This window comes from Rhinoderma darwinii, chromosome 1, assembly GCF_050947455.1.
Source record: "Rhinoderma darwinii isolate aRhiDar2 chromosome 1, aRhiDar2.hap1, whole genome shotgun sequence".
Classification (NCBI taxonomy): domain Eukaryota; kingdom Metazoa; phylum Chordata; class Amphibia; order Anura; family Rhinodermatidae; genus Rhinoderma; species Rhinoderma darwinii.
In genome coordinates this window covers 266,700,950-266,724,952 of record NC_134687.1, presented here as the reverse complement: position 1 = coordinate 266,724,952, position 24,003 = coordinate 266,700,950, and the positions used below count along the sequence as shown (strand labels likewise).

General features: G+C 45.5%; 1 protein-coding gene across 9 annotated transcripts in view; it reads left to right on the top strand.

The window, feature by feature from the left end:
- The window catches only part of ADGRL3 (adhesion G protein-coupled receptor L3), a 2,099,109-nt gene that overhangs the window by 297,253 nt on the left and 1,777,853 nt on the right, over positions 1–24,003 (top strand). The gene's annotated exons all lie outside the window — the stretch shown is intronic.

The following is a 24,003-nucleotide window of genomic DNA, read 5'->3' as shown; positions in this document are numbered from 1 at the left end:
TTTTTTCTAAATTCCCAACTGGGTTTTTTTTTTCTATTCATCAAGTAGGCGTTGTATATAAAAGTGTATGACGCTGACCAATAAGTGTCATACACTTCTCTTTTCTCTTTTCATTCCAGCCCAGCTTGATTCACAATCAAGTCCCTAGGGGACATGAACCCGCTATCTTTGGATCGCTTGCATAATATACTGCAATACTAATGTATTGCAGTATATCACTATACTGACAGTCTCCGGCACCACTGAATGTATCGTGGGAGGGGGGGGGTGATGGCACGTCGGAGGGGCCTGCCCCCCTGATTCTGACAATTTAAATGCCACGGTCGCGATTGACCGTGGCATTTAATGCGTTAAACGGGCGAAATCAAAAAGTGATCTTCGATTCCACCCATTGCAGTGAGGTGTCAGCTGTGTAACACAGCTGTGATTGTTACACAGCCGACACCCGCTGAGTATGGAACGCACCAAGGGTAAGGCCATACGGTGCGGTCATGGTGCGTTTATGTTGTGTTTTTAAACTGCAGCGAGTCATTTTTCAATAAAAGTCAATGGTGAAATGTTTGTTATGGACAGACTGCTGGTATTATATTACAATGTGTTTTTTGTGCGGTTGACCGCATCTTCATAATGTCCGACTGCATGCAATGACGGTACTGACAATGTTGTTGCTGAACTGCTTGCCTTTTTGCTAACAGTTCTGCAATGCATTGTAATGAACTATATACAGGTCATTAACTGCAGCAAGTTGGACATTTATGAAGATGCGGTAAACCGCACAAAAATCACATTGTAATATAATAGCAGCAGTCTGTCCATAACGAAATTTCCACCATTGACTTCTATATAAAAATGACTTGCTGCAGTTTAAATACGCAACATAAATGCAACTTGGCCGCACCGTGTGGCATTAGGGTATGTGCACACGTAAACTGCATTTACGTCTGAAATTACGGAGCTGTTTTCTCCTGAACACATAATTTTCTCCTGAACACATAATTGCTCGTACTCACATTTTGCGAGGCATCATTGACGTCCGTAATTTAGAGCTGTTCTTCATTGAATTAAATAAAAAACGGCTCAAATTACGTCCAAAGAAGTGTCCTGCACTTCATTGACGAGGCAGTCATTTTACGCGTCGTCGTTTCACAGCTGTCAAACGACGACGCGTAAAATTACAGGTCGTCGGCACAGTACGTCGGCAAACCCATTCAAATAAATGGGCAGATGTTTGCCGACATATTGGAGCCGTATTTTCAGGCGTAAATCGAGGCATAATACGCCTCGTTTATGCCTGAAAATAGGTCGTGTGAACCCAGCCTTACCCTAAGGGTATGTACACACACAATATAAAAAACATCTGAAAATACGGAGCTGTTTTCAAGGGAAAACAGCTCCTGAGTTTCAGACGTCTTTTATTCAAGTCGCGTTTTTCGCTGCGTTTTTAACGGCCATTTTTTGAGCTGCTTTTCTATAGAGTTTATGAAAAACGGCTCCAAAAAACGGCTGAAGAAGTGACATACACTTATTTTTCGCGTCCTTGCTGCGTAAAAAATGCCCCGTCGGAACAGAACGCCGTTTTTCTTATTGAAATCAATGGGCAGATGTTTGGAGGTGTTCAGCTTCTGATTTTCAGCCGTTTTTCGGGAAATTTACTGCCCGAAAAACGGCTGAAAACACTACTTGTACACATACCCTTAGCCCGTGAGCCCGCTCCATGCTTCTGCTTAACTATTACCACATACATGTACGTGGTATGTCATTAACCCCTTAACGCTCAGTGATGTACTATTCCGTCATGGAAACCGCCCTGTTCGCGCTCAATGACGGAATAGTACGTCATGGGAGTAACGGCCATTTCGGCCGTCCTCCCGACACATACAAGAGCTGTGACAGCTGCTTTCTCGTACAGCAGCTGCCGCAGCTCCTACAGCGGGGACCGATCGCTGTGTCCCCGCTGATTAACCCCTTAAAAGCCGCGTTCAATAGAGATCGCGGCTTTTTAGGGGTTAAGCTACCATCGCCGGCCTGCTTCAAGATAGCCGGCGATGGTGACTATGGCAACCGGACACCAAACAATGGCGTCCGGCTATGCCATCGACGGAAGCCTAGCCTAGAGTAGCTGACAGCTCTAATACACTGCACTACGCATGTAGTGCAGTGTATTAGAATAGCGATCAGGGCCTCCTGCCCTCAAGTCCCCTAGTGGGACAAAGTAATAAAGTAAATAAAAAGTTAAAAAAAGATGTGTAAAAATAAGAAAATAAAAGTTTTAAAAGTAATAAAAGTAAAAATCCCCCTTTTTCCCTTATCAATCCTTTATTATTATTAATAAAAAGAGATAATTAAACAAATAAACTATACATAATTGGTATTGCCACGTCTGTAACGGCCTGAACTACAAAACTATTTCATTATTTATCCCGCACAGTGAACGCGGTAAAAGAAAATAATAATAAACCGTACCACAATCACAATTGTTTGGTCACTTCACCTACCAAAAAATGGAATAAAAAGAGATCAAAAGGTCGCATGTACCTAAAAATGGTAATGATTGAAACTACAGTTCGTTACGCAAAAAATAAGTCCTCGCACGGCTTTATTTATGGAAAAAGAAAAAAGTAATGCCTCTTAGAATATGGCAACACAAAAAGTAAATGATTTTTTACAAAACTTCTTTTATTGTGCAAACGCCATAAGACATAAAAAAAACTATAAACATCTGGTATCGCCGTAATCGTATCGCCCCGCAGAATAAAGTGAATATGTCATTTATAGCGCATGGTGAACGCTGTAAAAAAAAATAGAATAAAAAAACAATAGTAGAATTGCTGTTTTTTAGACACCGCGCCTCTTAAAATTAGAATAAAAACTGATCAAAAAGCTTCATGCACCCCAAGAAAACTACAATGAATTCCTCAAGGGGTCTAGTTTCCAAAATGGGGTCACTTTTGGGGAGTTTCCACTGTTTTGGCACCACAAGACCTCTTCAAACCGGACATGGTGCCTAATAAAAAAGAGGTCTCAAAATCCACTAGGTGCTCCTTTGCTTCGGAGGCCAGTGCTTCAGTCCATTACCGCACTAGGGTCACATGTGAGATATTTCTCTAAACTGCAGAATCTGGGTAATAAGTACTAAGTTGCGTTTCTCTGGTAAAACCTTTTGTGTTATAGAAAAAAATGGTATAAAAAGGATTTTCTGACGAAAATAAATATGTCAATTTCACCTCTACTATGCTCTAAATTCCTGTGAAACACCTAAAGCGTTCATAAACGTTCTAAATGCTGTTGTGAATTCTTTGAGGGGTCTAGTTTCTAAAATGGGGCGTTTCTAATATATAGGCCCCTCAAAGCAACTTCAGAACTGAACTGGAACCTAAAAAAAAATAAAAACGAGGCAATACTTCACTTCTCCTAATGAGCATTGCCTACTCCAAGACGACCCCAGTTTTGACCATTTGTATAAACGGAGACCCCTATTACAATGTTTCAGTGCCCGGTTTTCCCAAGCATACACCCCCGAGAAGTGTATTTCTATTGATGAGTCCTTGGTACATTTTAAAGGGAGGCTTCAATTTCGCCAATACCTGCCAGGTAGGAGGGCAAGGTATGGTGTGAAGATGTATAAGCTGTGCGAGAGTGCATCAGGGTATGCCTACAAATTTAGAATATATAAAGGGAAGGACACCAGTGCTCAGCCCCCAGAATGCGCCCCCTCCTTACTGGGAGTTAATGCAAAAATTGTGTGGGATTTGGTGCACCCACTGCTGGACCAGGGTTACCAACTCTACCTGGATAATTTTTATACCAGCGTCCCACTCTTCAAGTGCCTCGCTTCCATAAGTCCTGCGGCATGCGGCACAGCTAAAATAAATCTGAGAGGCCTCCCTAAGACTCTGCTTGGGCAAACACTCAGAAGGGGTGAGAGCAGGGCACATTCTAGCAGCAACATATTGTGTGTCAAGTACAAGACAAGAGAGATGTCACACCAGTACCCATGTACCTGTACGAGGTACCAGTACAGAGACCCCCAAACCAGACTGCATCCTGGACTACAATAGGTACATGGGAGGGGTGGACTTGTCAGATCAAGTCCTGAAGTCCTACAGTGCCATGCGGTGTGGTATAATAAGATGGCCGTGCACATCATACAGATGGCATTATACAATGTGTACGTGCTACATCGATGTACAGGCCAGACGGGAACTTTCCTGGAATTTCAAGAGGTGGTTATCAAGAAACTAATTTTTATGGACCAAGAAAGGGGGGCACCCAGTACTTCTGGAAGCGGGGCCACACGCATCGTAACAAGGGCAACACTTTCCAGGAGAAGTTCCCCAAACTGGCAAGAAAGGAAAAAGTCAAAAGAGGTACAAAGTCTGCTATAAGAGGGGGATAAGGGAGGACACAATATATCAATGTGACACGTGTCCCGAAAAGCTAAGGCTCCGTATGAAAGAGTGCTTCAAAATGTATCATAACTCACTTTATTTTTAATCTACCCCAGCTTTACTTACCCTGATGCACTCCGCACATCTTACCCCCTCATCTTTCCCTTCTGAGCACTGCCGTGTGCCCAGGCAGCTGATAACAGCCACATTGAGGGTATTGCCATACCCATGAGAACCCACATTACAGTTTATGGGGTATATGTCTCAGGTAAAATTGCTCACTACACCTCTATATGAATGCCTTAAGGGGTGTCGTTTTTAAAACGGGGTCACTTCTTCGGGGTTTCAACTGTACTGGTACCTCAGGGGCTTCTGCATACATGACTTCGCACCAGAAAATCCCCAGTAGGCCAAATGGTGGTCCTTTCCTTCTGAGTACTCCCATGGGCCCAAACATTAGTTTATCACCACAAATTGGGCATTGCCGCACTCGGGGCAAATTGGGCAACAAAATGGGGTATTTTATTTCTTGTGAAAATAAGAATTTTTCAGCCAAAACTACATATTATTGGAAAAAATTAATTTTGTTTGAATTCCAAGCCCAATTCAAATAAGTTATGTGAATAAACTATGGGGTTAAAATGGTCACAACACCAATAAATTAATTCCTTGAGGGGTGTAGTTTCCAAAATGAGGTCACTTCTGGTGGGTTTCCATTGCTTTGATACCTCTGGGGCTCTGCAAATCTGACATGGCACCCGAAAACCAATCCAGCAAAATCTGCACTCCAAAGAACACAGAGCTCCTTCCCTTCTGAGGCCACCCATGGGCCCAAATGGCAGTTTATCGCCACAAATGGGGTATTCCTGCACTCATGAGAAATTGGGCAACAAAATGGGGTATTTTGTTCCCTGTGAAAATAAGAAACTTTTTATCAAAAATGACATCTTATTGGAAAAAATGTCATTTTTTTTAATTTCACAGCCCAATTCAAATACGTGCTGTGTAAAAACTGTGGGGTCAAAATGGTATCAACAGTCATAAACTAATTCTTTGAGGGGTGTAGTTTCCGAAATGGGGTCACTTTTGTGGGATTCCTACTGTTTCGGCACCTCAACACCTCTTCAAACCTGGCATGCTGCCTAAAATATATTCTAATAAAAAAAGAGGCCTCAAAATGTACTAGGTCCTTCTTTGCTTCTGGGGCTTGTGTTTTAGTCCATTAGCACACTAGAGACACATGTGGGACATTTCTAAAAACTGCAGAATCTGGACAATACATATTTAGTAGTGTTTCTCTGGTAAAACCTTCTGTGTTACAGAAAAAAAATTGAAATTCAGCAAGAAAAATTTAATTTGCAAATTTCACCTCTACTTTGCTTTAATTTCTGTGAAATGCCTGAAGGGTTAAATAAATGCTGTTTTGAATACTTTGAGGGGTCTAGTTTTCAAAATGGGGTGTTTTATGGGGGTTTCTAATACATAGGCCCCTCAAAGCCACTTCGGATCTGAACAGGTACCTTAAAAAAAAAGGCTTTTGACATTTCCTTAAAAATATGAGAAATTGGTGTTTATGTTCTAAGCCTTGTAACGTCCAAGAAAAATAAAAGAATGTTCAAAAAAACGATGCCAATCTAAAGTAAACATATGGGAAATGTGAACTAGTAACTATTTTGGGTGGTATAACCGTCTTTTTTACAAGCAGATGCATTTAAATTCTGAAAAATGCTATTTTTTATAAATTTTCTCTAAATTTTGCAATTTTTCACCAATAAACACTGAATATATCGTCCAAATTTTACCACTAACATAAAGCCCAATGTGTCACGAGAAAATAATCTCAGAATCGCTTGGATAGGTTTAAGCATTCCGACGTTATTACCACATAAAGTGAAATATGTCAGATTTGAAAAATGAGCTCTGAGCCTTAAGGCCCAAACTAGCCTGCGTCCTTAAGGGGTTAAGGCATTAAGGCTGGATACACACTGCACATTTTTGTTGTATTTTTAACATGCATTTTTTTGTTTTGGTACATAAACTCCCATGTCTCTCAATGGGTGTTCATAAACCAACAGGGCAGATACGCTGTGTAAAAGTGCCCTGCGTATCTGCCCTTGTCCGTGCAGGGTATTCTGGCCGAAAAACCACACCAAATTGTGGTTCCGTTTTTTGGCAAGAATGTCCGATGCTGAAAACAGCATGTAAAAAAAAGTGTATGCCTACCCGTAGCCATGGCCACCCGGCCTCCTAGGATGACGTCTCATCCCATGTGGCTGCTGCAGCCTGTGATTGGCTGCAGCAGTCACATGGGATGAAATGTCTTCCCTGGAGGTCGGACTAGACGCAGAAGCAGAGAGATCTGGGTAAGACTAATATTTTTTTTTCTGATTTGTGATTTTTGCGGCGAAATTGCAGCTTTTCCACTTCAAAAATCGCAGCCTCTGCTATTTGTTGCAGGTTTTACCTCCCCATTGAATTCAATGGGGAAAACCCGCAAAAGAATAGCAGCTTTTCCGCAGCATAAATTGACATGCTGCGGATTAAAAAAACGCATCGCAGGTTAATTTACTGTATTTTTCGGACTATAAGACGCAGTTTTTAGCAAGAATAAATCTTGCTAAAATGTCCCTGCGTCTTATAGTCCGCAGTCAAGGGACCCGACATCGCCGGGCACCATGACTGCTTCATTATTTAACCCCTTCCCGACCCATGACGTGCCGGCGCATCATGGAGCTGGAGGGGGGTGATGTATGGAGCGGGCTCACGCGCTGAGTCCGCTCCATACACTGCAGGTGTCAGCTTCTGACACGCTGCTATGACGGCCAGGAACAGCAATTTTGCTGTTCCTGGCAGTTTAAAGGACTTGTGCCATAAAATACATGTATCCTCTATCCACAGAGAACCTGTGACTTCCGTGTTCTGTGTGTTCTGTGTCCGGCAGCTTCATAGAGATCAATGGGATTCTTCTGTGCATGCGCGAGCGGCTCTCTATTGATATCTCTGGAGCTGCGGAACAGATAAGCCAGACACAGAACCCGGAAGTTCGGGCTTCTCCTGTAGTGCTCTTGGTAACTTTCGCTCCCCTGTTCTCCTTATTGCTGGGAGTCCCAGCTGTCGAACCCCAAGCGTAACTGCCGTTCACTAGTATGGGAGTTAGGGGGGATTCACACGAGCGTGATTTGGCAGCGTGTAGACCGCGTGGTTTTCGCGCGGCACGCAATGCCCTATAGAAGTCTATGGGGCAGTACACACAGTCCGTGTATTTTGCGCAGCATTTGTTCGCTGCGCAAAATACGCGACAGGTTCAATAACTCTGCGTATATCACGCATCACGCACCCATTGAAGTCAATGGGTGCGTGAAAACCAGGCAGGTCGCACGGAAGCTCTTCCGTGCGAACTGCGTGTTTGCGCAACAGCTGTCAAAAGGATGAATGGAAACAGAAAAGCACCACGTGCTTTTCTGTTTCCAAGCATCCAAACGGAGTGTCTTTGCGAGGAGCGAACCCCGACAACCGAAGCTAACTTCACCGGGTTCTGCCAAACTCGTTTTGGCCGAACCCGGCAAAAAAATTTCCGGTCCGCGACGTCGGAAGACATTCACTGTGCATGGTGCTGAAACAGTTAAACTGTTTCAGCACCATGGACAGTGACTTGCGATCCCAAAATACATGAACCTGTAAAAAAAAAAACGAAGTTCTAACTTACCGATTACTCCTGTCTCCTTCCTGCAGTCCGACCTCCCGGGATGACACTTCAGTTCAAGTGACAGCTCCAGCCAATCACAGGCCAAGCACAGGCTGCAGCCAATCACAGGCTGCAGCGGTCACTTGGACTGCCGCGTCATCCAGGGAGGTGGGGCCCGATGTCAAGAGAGGCGCGTCACCAAGGACGCGTCACCAAGGCAACGGCCGGGAAGTTCTCGGTAAGTAGGAACTTTATCTTTTTTTTTACAGGTTTTTCGCTGTTGTGTTCGGCATTCACTGTCGAGGGTGCTGAAAGATTTAGCTCTTTCAGCACCTTGGACAGTGACGGGCGTCGACAAGCCTCATCTCTATGATGCCGGCTGCGCGAAAATCACGCAGCCGCGCATCAGAAACGCATGACACACGCAGCTGTCAAATGTTTTTTGCGCTCGCAAAACGCCGCGTTGTTTGCGCGCGCAAAAACGCAACGCTCGTGTGAATCTGCCCTAAGGGAAACAGCATAGTTACACTGTTTCAGTAACTCCACATGTAACCAAGTGGCTGCTGGTTTATGTCCCCTAGGGGAACTAATAAAATGTGTTAAAAAATAAAAATTTTAGATACATTTTTAGGAGTGTAAAAATAAAATCTTTTCCCATTTTTCCCCAAGCAAAGTGTAAAAAATAAAATAATTTCGTCCCGCAACAAAATAAGCCCTCACACCGCTCAATCGATAAAAAAAATATAAAAAAGTTTTGGTGAAACAGAATAAATTATTTTTTAACAAATAATTTTTTTCCTATTTTCTGTTGTTTAAAACCTGGGTGCGTCTTCTGGTCAGGTACGTCTTATAGTCCGAAAAATACGGTATGTATGTTTTTTGGCTGATTTTTTCCGCAGCATGTGGATAAGATTTGTTCAAATCCGCAGTATTTATGCTACGTGTGAACCCAGCCTTAGGCATCATTTACACGAGCGTAATATACATGCTTTTCACGCGTGTCGTACGCACCTATATTAGTCTATGGGGGCATGCAGACAGTCTGTGAGTTTTGTGCAGCGTGAGTCCGCTGCGTAAAACTCACGACATGTTCTATATTTCGCCATTTTTCGTGCATCACGCACCCATTGAAGTCAATGGGTGCGTGAAAACCACGCAGGTCGCACGGAAGCACTTCCGTGCGAACTGCGTGATTCGCGCAACAGCTGTCAAACTCTGAATGTAAACACCACGTGCTTTTCTGTTTACAAACATCCAAATGGAGTGTCATAATGATGGCGGCTGCGCGAAAATCACGCAGCCGCGCATCATACACTGATGACACACGCAGCTGTTACGTGCATTTTGCGCACGCAAAACGCTTTGTGTTTTGCGTGCGCAAAACGCACACGCTCCTGTAAATGAGGCCTTACTGTCATTTTTTCCCCTCTACAGCCTTTCAGTGACCTCAGAGGGGGTGATACAGAAACATTTCTTAACCCCTTAAGGACGCAGCCTAGTTTTGGCCTTAAAGGAACAGTGTCATCACAATTTTTTTTTTAATATGTTAAAGATGTTAGTGCTTTATTAAAAACGTTTATATTTATTTGTGTGTTTGTGTTTTACTTTTTCTTATTTTTACACTTTTTCTTCCCTATGGGGGCTGCCATTTTTTTTTCCATTTCTGTATGTGTCGATTAACGACACATACAGACATGGAATACGGCAGCCACAGTCCCATAGGGACTGCGAACGGGGCCCGTTCCATCCACTAACATGTACGCCGTCTGTGTGGGAACTGCGCATGCGCCGCTCCCACACAGTCCAATTTGAAATGCGCGCCGTCCGGCGCCATTTTCCTGTGGACCGGAAGTCGCGGCCGGACAGTAAGATTACTACTTCCGGTCGCGGCTTCCGGACTTGTGCACTTGGACCAGCGGCAGCAGACGGAGCGGACGGGCCGGAGGTAGCCGCGGCGGCAGGAGCAGGTAAGAGATTTCTATGTATGTTCGTGTTTGTGTACGTTTACTACTGTATGTAAACCTACTACACTGTGTGTTAGCTCAAAAAATGGCGACACACAGTGTAGGAGGTTAGACCGTTCAAACCCCTCGTTTATCCCGGCACTAGCCAGGATAAAGGAGGGGGGGATGCTGAGAGCTCACTAGAGCGAGGGCTTTTTACCCAATTTTGCAGCATAAAGCAATGTGGTTGCTTTACCACATGCAATGCTGCAATTTTGGGAATAGCTCCATCTAGTGACCAGCAATGGGAAATATTATAAATTAGAATTAATTTATAATATTTCCTGACTCGTGAAAAAAATAAAAAAAATTTGAACAATGTTTAATCATCTACACACTAAATGTTTAATTAAAAAAAACAAAACATGTTTTTCTGGCAACACATTCCCTTTAAGGCTCAGAGCCCATTTTTCAAATCTGACATATTTCACTTTATGTGGTAATAACGTCGGAATGCTTAAACCTACCCAAGCGATTCTGAGATTGTTTTCTAGTGACACATTGGGCTTCATATTCGTGGTAAAATTTGGTCGATATATTCAGTGTTTATTGATGAAAAATTGCAAAATTTAGAGAAAATTGTGAAAAAATTGCATTTTTCAGAATTTAAATGCATCTGCTTGTAAAACAGACGGTTATAACACCCAAAATAGTTACTAGTTCACATTTCCCGTATGTCTACTTTAGATTGGCATTGTTTTTTGAACATTATTTTATTTTTCTTGGACATTACAAGGCTTAGAACATAAACAGCAATTTCTCATATTTTTAAGAACATTTCAAAAGCCTTTTTTTTGAGGTACCTCTTGAGTTCTGAAGTGGCTTTGTGGGGCCTATGTATTAGAAACCCTGATAAAACACCCCATTTTAAAAACTAGACCCCTCAAAGTATTCAAAACAGCATTTAGAACATTTTTTAACCTTTCAGGCATTTCACAGGAATTAAAGCAAAGTGGAGGTGAAATTTGCACATTTAAGTTTTCTTGCATAATTTCAATTTTATTCATTTTTTTTCTGTAACACAGAAGGTTTTACCAGAGAAACACTACTAAATATGTATTGTCCAGATTCTGCAGTTTTTAGAAATGTCCCACATGTGGCCCTACTGCGCTCGTGGACTAAAACACAAGCCCTAGAAGCAAAGAAGCACCTAGTGCATTTTGAGTCCTCTTTTTTATTAGAATATATTTTAGGCAGCATGCCAGGTTTGAAGAGATGTTGAGGTGCCAAAACAGTAGGAATCCCCCAATAGTGACCCCATTTTGGAAACTACACCCCTCAAGGAATTCATTTATGGTTTTTCTTATCATTTTGACCGCACAGTTTTTTCACAGCACGTATTTGAATTGGGCTGTGAAATGAAATAAATGTAATTTTTTCCAATAAAATGTCATTTGTGATCAAAATTTCTTATTTTCACAGGGCACAAAATACCCCATTTTGTTGCCCAATTTGTCCTTAGTGTGGCAATACCCCATTTGTGGTGATAAACTGCCGTTTGGGCCCATGGGAGGGCTCAGAAGGAAAGGAGCGCTATATGTTTGTTGGAGTCCAAATTTTGCTGGTTTTGTTTTTGGGTGCCATGTCGCATTTGCAGAGCCTCAGAGGTATCAAAGCCATGGAAACCCACCAAAAGTGACCCCATTTTGGAAACTACACCCCTCAAGGAATTCATTTATGGTTGTTGTTAGCATTTTGACCACACAGTTTTTTCACAGCACCTATTTCAATTGGGCTGTGACATTAACAAAAATGACATTTTTTCCAATAAGATGTAATTTTTTACCAAAATTTCTTATTTTCACAGGGAACAAAATACTCAATTTTGTTGCCCAATTTCTCCTGAGTGCATCAATACCCCTTTTGTGGCAATAAACTGCCGTTTGGGCCCATGGGAGGCCTCAGAAGGGAAGGAGCGCTGTGTGTTCTTTGGAGTACAGATTTTGCTGGTTTGGTTTTCGGGTGCCATGTCGCATTTGCAGAGCCCCAGAGGTATCACAGTAATGGAAACCCACCAGAAGTGACCCCATTTTGGAAACTACACCCCTCAAGGAATTCATTTATGGGTAATGTGACCATTTAGACTCCATAGTTTCTTCACAGAACTTATTTGAATTGGGCTGGGAATTAAAAAAATATATGTTTTTTCCAATAATATGTCATTTTAGCTCAAAAATTCTTATTCTCACAAGAAATAAAATACTCCATTTTGTTGCCCAATTTGTCCTGAGTGCGGCAATACCCCATTTGTGGTGATAAACTGCCGTTTGGGCCCATGGGAGGGCTCAGAAGGAAAGGACCACCATTTGGCCTACTGGGGATTTTCTAGTGCGAAGTCATGTATGCAGAAGCCCCTGAGGTACCAGTACAGTTGAAACCCGCAAGAAGTGACCCCGTTTTAAAAACTACACCCTTAAGGCATTCATCTAGAGGTGTAGTGAGCATTTTGACTGGAGACCTACACCCCATAAACTGTAATGTGGGTTCTCCCGGGTATGGCAATACCCTACATGTGGCTGTTATCAGCTGCCTGGATACACAGCAGGGCTCAGAGTGGAAAGACGAGGGGGTATAAGCTGTGCGGAGTGCATCAGGGTAAGTAAAATTGGGGTAAATTATAAACCAAGGGATGTATGATAAATTTTAAAACACTCTTTCATACAGAGCTCTGGTTATTCGGGACACGTGTCACATTGATATAGTGTATCATCCCTTATCGCCCTCTTATAGCAGACTTTGCACCTCTTTTGACTTTTTCCCTTCTTGCCAGTTTGGGGAACTTCTCCTGGAAAGTGTTGCCCTTGTACGATGCGTGTGGCCCCGCTTCCAGAAGTACTGGGTGCCCCCCCTTCTTGGTCTCTAAAGATTAGGTTCTTGATAATCACCTCGTGAAATTCCAGGAAAGTTCCCGTCTGGCCTGCACATCGACGTAGCACGTACAATGCCATCTGTATGATGTGCACGGCCAGCTTCTTATACCACACCGCATGGCGCTGTAGGGCTTCAGGGCTTGATCTGACAAGTCCACTCCTCCCATGTACTTATTGTAGTCCAGGATGCAGTCTGGTTTGGGGGTGGCCTTTCCTTCATATATCCTAAACCTGTAGTTATACCCTGATGCACTCTCGCACAGCTTAGACATCTTCACGCCATACCTTGCCCTCTTACCCGGCAGGTACTCGCGGAATTGAACCCTCCCTTTAAAATGTACCAGGGACTCATCAATAGAAATACAATTCTCGGGGGTGTATGCTTGGGAAAACCGGGCACTGGAACGGTCTAATAGTGGTCTCCGTTTATACAAACGGTCTAAACTGGGGTCATCTCGGGGTGGGCACGGCTCATTATCAGTATAATGTAAGAAGCGAAGTATTGCCTCATTTATTTATTTTTTTAGGTTCCAGTTCAGTTCTGAAGTTGCTTTGAGGGGCCCATATATTAGAAACCCCTATGAAATACCCCGTTTTAGAAACTTGACCCCTCAAAGTATTCACAACAGCATTTAGAAAGTTTATGACCCCTTTAGGTGTTTCACAAAAATTTAGAGCAAAGTAGAGGTGAAATTTTAAATTTTTTTTTTTTTGTCAGAAAATCCTCTTTATACCATTTTTTTTTATAACACAAAAGGATTTATCAGAGAAACGCAAATTAATACTTATTGCCCGGATTCTGCAGTTTAGAGAAATATCCCACATGTGGCCCTAGTGCGGTAATGGACTGAAGCCCCGGCCTCCGAAGCAAAGGAGCACCTAGTGGATTTTGAGGCCTCTTTTTTATTAGGCACCATGTCCGGTTTGAAGAGGTCTTGTGGTGCCAAAACATTGGGAACCCCCCAAAAGTGACCCCAATTTGGAAACTAGACCCCATGAGGAATCCATTGTAGTTTTCTTGGGGGGCATGCGGCTTTTTGATCAGTTTTTATTCTATTTTTAGGTGGCGTGGTGACTAAAAAACAGCAATTCTACTATTGTTTTTTTATTCTATTTTTTTTACAGCGTTCACCGTGCGCTATAAATGACATATTCACTTTATTCTTCCGGGCGATACGATTACGGCGATACCATATGTTTATAGTTTTTTTTATGTCTTATGGCGTTTGCACAATAAAATACGTTTTGTAAACAATCATTCACTTTTTGTGTTACCTTATTCTAAGAGCCAGAACGTTTTTATTTTTCAATCAATAAAGCCGTGCGAGGACTTATTTTTTGCGTAACGAACTGTAGTTTCGATCAGTACCATTTTTAGGTACATGCGACTTTTTGATCTCTTTTTATTCCATTTTTTGGGAGGTGAAGTGACCAAAGAATTGTGATTGTGGTACGGTTTATTATTATTTTATTTTACGGCGTTCACCGTGCGGGATAAATAATGAAATAATTTTGTAGTTCAGGCCGTTACGGACGCGGCGATACCAATTATGTATAGTTTATTTGTTTGTTTATATATTTTTATTAATAATAAAGGACTGATAAGGGAAAAGGGGGGATTTTTACTTTTATTACTTTTAAATCTTTTATTTTCTTATTTTTACACAACTTTTTTTAACTTTTTTTTAACTTTATTACTTTGTCCCACTAGGGGACATGAGGGCAGGAGGCCCTGATCGCTATTCTAATACACTGCACTACATGTGTAGTGCAGTGTATTAGAACTGTCAGCTACTCACTGACAGCAAGCATAGTGGGTCCTGACGTTCTCAGGACCCACTAGGCTTCCGTCTATGGCATAGCCGGACGCCATTGTTTGGTGTCCGGTTGCCATAGTCACCATCGCCGGCCGCTATCGTGTAGCAGGCCGGCGATGGCAGCTTAACCCCTAAAAAGCCGCGATCTCTATAGAACGCGGCTTTTAAGGTGTTAATCAGCGGGGACACAGCGATCGGTCCCCGCTGTAGGAGCTGTGACAGCTGCTGTACGAGACAGCAGCGTCACAGCTCCTGTATGTGTCGGGAGGACGGCCGAAACGGCCGTTACTCCCGAGACGTACTATTACGTCATGGAGCGCGAACGATACAGCTGCCATGACGTAATAGTACGTCAAGGAGCGGGAAGGGGTTAATGATATTACCCCTCTGACCAATCAGATAAGATGTGTGTTCTTTGATTTTCACATTAAGGGCAGGGGGCTTTTTTTTACCTACTGCACGGGTTCGGCTCCATGCACACGACCGTAAATGCGGTCAGCATTCAGTTCTATTGACCGCGGACACCTTTCCGTATCGCTACGGAAGGGTGTCCGGACCGTAAAACTGTGCCGGGAATTATGGAACATGTCTGTTTTTTCGTGTTTTGCGGGCCATGCTTCCATACTTTGTATAAGAGCACGGCCCTAAAAATCCGGACGGCCTTCAGTAGCCGGCTGTGCCCACGATTTTGGGCCAAGATTGCGGGCACAGCAGTGTGCATGGGGCCGTAAGAAGATGAGCAGTTACACACCTAATGTCATGTTCGTGGCTGCGGGCTATCAGCTCCGTTCTCCCCCTGACAGCCTCAGCCACCAGTCGGCAAGCGCTGGCCCCAGCCTCCTCCTCAGGAGAAGCCAGCGCTCGCGTCTACTCACCATTGCCGGATCCCTTAGGGTGCGCGCGCACGCTCGTGCCCACTCTTAAAGGGGCAGTGCTCGCACCTGACCTTGTTCATGAACTTTGACCCGTGAGTACTCTGGACTATAAGAGGGGTCCAGCCCCCTAGTTCTATGCCTGAGCTTTGTTGTGTATTCCTAGTCTGTCTTACATATGGCCCCCTAGTGTTTCCTTCTCCCAGTGTTCCTGTTCCTGTATCCTATACTTGTATCCTGATCTAGTGCCGTGCTGAGCTGTAGCCGTGCTGTGCTGTATTCAACGCCTGTTCTGATTCTCCACGCCTGACGTCCACCTGCTGCCAAGTTCCTGCCTAGCCTGCCTTGCTACTGTCCGAGCTGTCACAGGTACCATATACGAACTATAGACTTTGACCTGCATCCTGTTGGCCAGCTGCCTTACCGCCAAGACGGTACGGCCCAGTGGGTCCACGAACCCACGTGACAGTAAGCTCAAGCCATGGACCCCGCTGCTCGATCCAAGACCATGACGACGTCACAGGAGATGCGGGCGGATTTGCTGGACCTCCAGTCTCGACAGGACCAACTCCTCCAAGCTTTGAACATTCTTGTACACCAGCAGGAAGCAAGAGCTGCCGTTCCTCTGACTACACCTCCTGGCAGTGTTGATCCTCAGACTACACCTCCTGGCAGTGTCGACCTGTGTTTTTCTTTGCCTCTTCCGGACCGCTATGATGGAGACGCAGGTTCCTGTCGTGGATTCTTGAACCAGTGCCAGATCCATTCCAGCCTGTATTCTAGGACATTTTCATCTGACAGCGCAAGAGTCGCTTTCATCATCTCTCTCCTCACTGGCAATGCTCTTGCATCGTCGAACCCTATCTGGGAGAGACAAGGACCAGAGACCCGTGACTTCCAAACCTTTATCCGAACTTTTCTAATGGTGTTTGAGGAGCCTGGACGGGTCTCATCTGCATCGGCTGCCTTGATTAAACTATGCCAAGGAGACACCTCTGTGAGTGAGTACACCATCCACTTCCGCACCCTGGCGGGAAAACTGTTATGGAACAATGAGGCCCTGGTAGCTGCATTCTAGCATGGACTGTCCCCTAAAATTAAGGACGAACTTGCCGCTCGAGACCTGCCATCTACCCTGAATGACCTCATCCTTCTGTCCGCCCGGATTGATATGCGGATCAGAGAATGCCTCCAAGAGGTTCGTCGGGAGAGAGACCTTCCTAGTCTGGTACCTACTTTGCAGCAACCCCTGCTGTCCTCAGATGTCGACCCTCCTAAGAAGTCCGTGATGATGGACCGGGGTAAGCTATCCACCCAGGAGAGACAACGCAGACGCACTTCGGGACTTTGTCTTTATTGCGGCCTCGGTGGCCATCTTGTGCTCCTGTGCCCCCAAAAGCCCCAAAGCCTAGGGTTGCTAGGAGTGACAATCCTGGGTAAAAAAGGACTTCCATCCAAATTGTCCATACCAGTGACCATAGTGTCCGGCGAGAAAACGCATCAGGTCTCTGCGTATCTGGACTCTGGATCCTCTGCTAATTTCATCCGTAGAGACCTTGCGGACCTTCTTCAATTGCCTAACACCCCTATGGAGAGCCCGTTGACAATTGCTTCCGTGGATGGTCTACCCGTGCCAGACCCAGTTATTGCTGTGACCAAACCACTGAGGTTCCAAGTAGGGGCTCTCTACTCCGAACTGCTGTCGTTCTATGTCCTACCCAGAGCCGTTGATCCTGTGTTGCTGGGCCTGCCTTGGCTCCGATTGCATTCCCCAGTCCTGGACTGGAACTCTGGAGAGGTTCTCCAGTGGGGTCCCCTCTGTCACAATCGTTGCCTGCGACAGATTCGTTCGGCTCAGTCTCCTCTGCCTCAGTCACTGGCAGGATCGCCTAGTCATTTTGCTTCATTTGCGGAAGTCTTCAGCAAGAAAGAGGCGGAGACACTGCCCCCACATTGGGCGTATGACTGTCCTATCGAGCTGGTTCCTGGTGCTTCCCTTCCCCGTGGCAGGGTATATCCTCTTTATCTGGCAGAGACTCTGTCTATGTCCGTTTATGTTAGAGAGAACTTGGAGCAGGGCTTCATACGCAAGTCTTCCACCCTGGCAGGGGCCGGGTTCTTCTTCGTCAAAAAGAAAGATGGTTCTCTTCGTCCCTGTATAGACTACCGGGGTCTCAACCAGATCACGGTGAAAAATAAGTATCCATTGCCATTGATCTCAGAATTATTTGACCGTATACGTGGTGCTAAGATTTTTTCCAAGTTAGACCTACGGGGGGCTTACAACCTAATCTGGATTTGCCAGGGTGACGAATAGAAGACGGCATTTAACACCCTGGATGGACACTATGAATATCTAGTAAAGCCCTTCGGCTTGTGTAATGCCCCCGCGGTCTTCCAGGAGTTTATTAATGACATTTTCCGTGACCTCCTCTATGTTTGTGTAGTAGTCTATCTTGATGACATCTTGAATTTTTCTCCAGATCCTATGACTCATCAGAAACATGTCCGTCAAGTCTTGCTGCGGTTAAGGGAGAATCATCTGTATGCCAAATTGGAGAAGTGCGTATTTGAGAGAGATGCTGGGCTACATTATCTCGAATAGAGGTCTCAAGATGGATCCTGAAAAGGTAAAGTCCGTCCTGGAATGGCCCACGTCCTCAAGGCTTGAGGGCCATACAGCGCTTTCTCGGATTCACCAATTTTTACAGAAAGTTCATCCCAAACTTCTCTTCACTGACATCTCCTATCTCTAACCTCACCAAGAAGGGCATGAACGCCAAGGTGTAGACTCCTGAGGCAGAGTCCGCATTCAATACCCTGAAGAGTGCCTTCACGTCAGCCTTTATCCTCCATCATCCAGACGTTTCCCTGCAGTTCTCGTTGGAGGTGGACGTGTCCTCTGTCGGTGCTGGTGCACTCCTGTTCCAGAGAGGTTCCAGGGGCATGTCTAGGGTATGTGGATATTTCTCTAAGCTTTTGTCTTCCGCACAGCGCAACTACTCGATTGGTGATCGGAAGTTACTGGCCAGCAAATTGGCCCTGGAGGAATGGAGACATCTACTAGAGGGCGCAGCTCACCCCATCCTGATTTTTACGGACTACAAGAACCTCACCTACCTCCAGACAGCCCAACGGCTGAATCCTCGTCAGGCCAGGTGGTCACTGTTCTTTGACAGGTTCCAGTTTGAGCTTTATTTTCGCCCGGCTGACAAGAATGTGAGGGCCGATGCCTTGTCCAGGTCTTTTGAGACAGAAGACACTATGGAGATGCCCCAGAACATTATCGACCCATCCTGTATTGTTTCAATCCACTGCAAGTTGGGGACATCCCTCCAGGGAGGAGTTTTGCTTGCATGGCTAACCGAAGGAGAGTCCTCCGCTGGGGACACGCCTTCTAGACTGGCAGGTCACGCGGGGATCCGTAAGACCCGGGATTTGATTGCCCGTCATTTCTGGTGGCCCATGCTGCCCAAAGATGTTATGGACTTTGTTTCCTCCTGCTCTGTGTGTGCAGCTAACACGGTTGCTCACTCCAGACCCGTTGGTCTGCTCCAGCCATTGCCTGTGCCCGATGCTCCCTGGCAGCATATAGCTATGGACTTTGTTACTGTCCTTCCTCTCTCTGCCCAGATGCAGTACTGTCTGGGTGGTAGTGGATCGATTTTCGAAAATGGCCCACTTAGTTCCTCTGACCGGTCTTCCATCTGCTCCTCAACTGGCCAAGTTGTTTATCCAACACATCTTCCGCCTGCAGGGCTTGCCGCAGCATATTGTGTCTGATCTGGGGGGTTCAGTTCACCTCAAGGTTCTGGAGAGCCCTCTGCGGACTTCTAGTTGTGAAGTTGGACTTTTCCTCGGCCTACCATCCTCAGTCCAATGGACAGGTTGAGAGGATCAATCAAATCTTGGAGAACTACCTGCGTCACTTCGTCTCTAGGCAACATGATGACCGGGTACAGTTGCTTCCGTGGGCTGAATTCTCCTACAACATCCATACCAGCGAGTCCACAAGGAACACTCCGTTCTTCATAGTCCTTGGCCAACACCCACAAATACCTCTCACGGTTCCTGATTCATCCAAGTTACCAGCTGCTGACGCGGCCTTTATTGACTTTCTACAGATTTGGCGGCGGATCCTCCATCCTGCTCGCAGTTGACCATATGAAACGGAGGGCGGACACAAGAAGAAGAGAACTGCCTCAGTTTATTCCTGGCACAAAGGTCTGGCTGTCCTCCAGGAACATTCAACTGAGAGTGCCGTCATGCAAGCTTACTCCCAGGTTCCTCAGACCATTCGAGATCCTACAACAGATCAACCCTGTCGCCTATAAACTTCGGCTGCCTCCTACCCTCAAGATCCCCAACTCCTTCCATGTATCCCTCCTGAAGCCAGTGGTCCTAAACCGCTACACCAAGACTCCTAGCCCTGTGGTTGTCGCCAGCGGCCCTTCACACACCTTTGAGGTTCAAGAGATCCTAGACACCAAATGAGTGAGAGGAAAGACCTTTTATTCGGTGGTTTGGAGGGGATTTGGCCCTGAAGAGAGATCTTGGGAGCCAGAGGAGAACCTCAATGCTCCTGGTCTTCTGAAAAAGTTTCTCTCTCTCTATGGTCACAAGTAGAGATGAGCGAACCGGGACAACCGAACCCGGTTTCGGTCCGAACATCGGGAAAAGTTCGGTTCGCAGCGAATCCGAACTTCACCGGGTTCGGCCGAACCCGTTTTGACCGAACCCGGCTACATTTTGGCGCCTGCCAATATGTTAGATGTAAAATGGAGGATTTCATAATATCACCTAACATCAGGCTACCCCATAATGCCTTGCAAACGGCTCTCCCAGCCAATCGGGAGGCAGCATAGGGGCGGGCTCAAGCCTGCAATAAAAGTCTATGCATGGAGCTCAGCGGCCATTTTAGAGACAGGAACTGTAGGGATAGCATCTCTGTGCAGTAAGGGAAAGCTTTAGGAATCTAAAAGCCAGGAATCCAGCAATCGAAGGGGCTCATCCACTACTCACTACTCAGCCAGTGTGTGAATACGCTTTTATAAGGGGCTCATCCCCGTTGCATCCAACTTGCAATACAGGCAGCCTTTGTAGTACTACAACGCCCAGCATTCCCTGAGTGCACCGCGGCGTGGCTGATAGAAATTCTCATTCATTGCCATTTGCCAAGACAGTGTGTGAATACTCTTTTAGAAGGGGCTCATCCCCGGCCGTTAACATAAAAAATAACAATCCAACTTGCAATACAGGCAGCCTTTGTAGTAGTACTACAATGCCCAGCATTCCCTGAGTGCACCGCGGCGTGGCTGATAGAAATTCTCATTCATTGCCATTTGCCAAGACAGTGTGTGAATACGCTTTTAGAAGGGGCTCATCCCCGGCCGTTAACATAACAAATAACAATCCAACTTGCAATACAGGCAGCCTTTGTAGTAGTACTACAACGCCCAGCATTCCCTGAGTGCACCGTGGCGTGGCTGATAGAAATTCTCATTCATTGCTATTTGCCAGCCCAGTGTGTGAATACGCTTTTAGAAGGGGCTCATCCCCGGCCGTTAACATAACAAAAATAACAATCCAACTTGCAATACAGGCAGCCATTGTAGTAGTACTACAGCGCCCAGCATTCCCTGAGTGCACCGCGGCATGGCTGATAGAAATTCTCATTCATTGCCATTTGCCAAGCCAGTGTGTGAATACGCTTTTAGAAGGGGCTCATCCCCGGCCGTTAACATAACAAATAACAATCCAACATGCAATACAGGCAGCCTTTGTAGTAGTACTAAAACGCCCAGCATTCCCTGAGTGCACCGCGTCGTGGCTGATAGAAATTGTCATTCATTGCCATTTGCCAAGCCAGTGTGTGAATACGCTTTTAGAAGGGGCTCATCCCCGGCCGTTAACATAACAAATAACAATCCAACTTGCAATACAAGCAGCCTTTGTAGTAGTACTACAATGCCCAGCATTCCCTGAGTGCACCGCGGCGTGGCTGATAGAAATTCTCATTCGTTGCCATTTGCCAAGCCAGTCTGTGCATACGCTTTTAGAAGGGGTTCATCCCCGGCCGTTAACATAACAAATAACAATCCAACTTGCAATACAGGCAGCCTTTGTAGTAGTACTACAACGCCCAGCATTCCCTGAGTGCACCGTGGCGTGGCTGATAGAAATTCTCATTCATTGCCATTTGCCAGCCCAGTGTGTGAATACTCTTTTAGAAGGGGCTCATCCCCGGCCGTTAACATAACAAAAATAACAATCCAACTTGCAATACAGGCAGCCTTTGTAGTAGTACTACAACGCCCAGCATTCCCTGAGTGCACCGCGGCATGGCTGATAGAAATTCTCATTCATTGCCATTTGCCAAGCCAGTGTGTGAATACGCTTTTAGAAGGGGCTCATCCCCGGCCGTTAACATAACAAATAACAATCCAACATGCAATACAGGCAGCCTTTGTAGTAGTACTACAACGCCCAGCATTCCCTGAGTGCACCGCGGCGTGGCTGATAGAAATTTTCATTCATTGCCATTTGCCAAGCCAGTGTGTGAATACGCTTTTAGAAGGGGCTCATCCCCGGCCGTTAACATAACAAATAACAATCCAACTTGCAATACAAGCAGCCTTTGTAGTAGTACTACAATACCCAGCATTCCCTGAGTGCACCGCGGCGTGGCTGATAGAAATTCTCATTCGTTGCCATTTGCCAAGCCAGTGTGTGCATACGCTTTTAAAAGGGGCTCATCTCCGGCCGTTAACTTAACAAATAACAATCCAACTTGCAATACAGGCAGCCTTTGTTGTAGTACTACAACGCCCAGCATTCCCTGAGTGCACCGTGGCGTGGCTGATAGAAATTCTCATTCATTGCCATTTGCCAGCCCAGTGTGTGAATACGCTTTTAGAAGGGGCTCATCCCCGGCCGTTAACATAACAAAAATAACAATCCAACTTGCAATACAGGCAGCCTTTGTAGTAGTACTACAACGCCCAGCATTCCCTGAGTGCACCGCGGCATGGCTGATAGAAATTCTCATTCATTGCCATTTGCCAAGCCAGTGTGTGAATACGCTTTTAGAAGGGGCTCATCCCCGGCCGTTAACATAACAAATAACATTCCAACATGCAATACAGGCAGCCTTTGTAGTAGTACTACAACGCCCAGCATTCCCTGAGTGCACCGCGGCGTGGCTGATAGAAATTTTCATTCATTGTCATTTGCCAAGCCAGTGTGTGAATACGCTTTTAAAAGGGGCTCATCCCCGGCCGTTAACATAACAAATAACAATCCAACATGCAATACAGGCAGCCTTTGTAGTAGTACTACAACGCCCAGCATTCCCTGAGTGCACCGCGGCGTGGCTGATAGAAATTTTCATTCATTGCCATTTGCCAAGCCAGTGTGTGAATACGCTTTTAGAAGGGGCTCATCCCCGGCCGTTAACATAACAAATAACAATCCAACTTGCAATACAAGCAGCCTTTGTAGTAGTACTACAATGCCCAGCATTCCCTGAGTGCACCGCGGCGTGGCTGATAGAAATTCTCATTCATTGCCATTTGCCAAGCCAGTGTGTGAATACGCTTTTAGAAGGGGCTCATCCCCGGCCGTTAACATAACAAATAACAATCCAACTTGCAATACAGGCAGCCTTTGTAGTAGTACTACAACGCCCAGCATTCCCTGAGTGCACCGCGGCGTGGCTGATATAAATTCTCATTCATTGCCATTTGCCAAGCCAGTGTGTGAATACGCTTTTAGAAGGGGCTCATCCCCGGCCGTTAACATAACAAAAATAACAATCCAACTTGCAATACAGGCAGCCTTTGTAGTACTACTACAACGCCCAGCATTCCCTGAGTGCACCGCGGCGTGGCTGATAGAAATTCTCATTCATTGCCATTTGCCAAGCCAGTGTGTGAATACGCTTTTAGAAGGGGCTCATCCCCCGGGTTTTGATTCAACTTCCTGCACTCCAGCAGTGAAATGTCTGGTAAAAAAAAGGTTGTGAAAGGACGGGGTAGAGGAAAAAACATCCATGCCGTGTCCTCTTCCAGTCCAAATGTTGGATCTGTTGGTGCCAGACCCAGTACCAGCATTTGTGGCACAAGACATGTGCCCAGTTCCACTAGTAGCAGCAGCCATGTGCCTGCTGGTAGTAGTAGCAGTATCAGCAAGCGAGACTTGTCCATCTCCTCCGGTGGGCGGGTTACTTTAGACAATACGGCCATTGTGGACTAGTTGGCTGGCTCGCGGTCATCTCAGCAGGAAGTCTCTGACGATCTGGCTTCAAGCCAGGTTTCGTTGGATTCCACATCCTCTACAGTTCCTTGGCACAGAGACAGTAGTAATATGG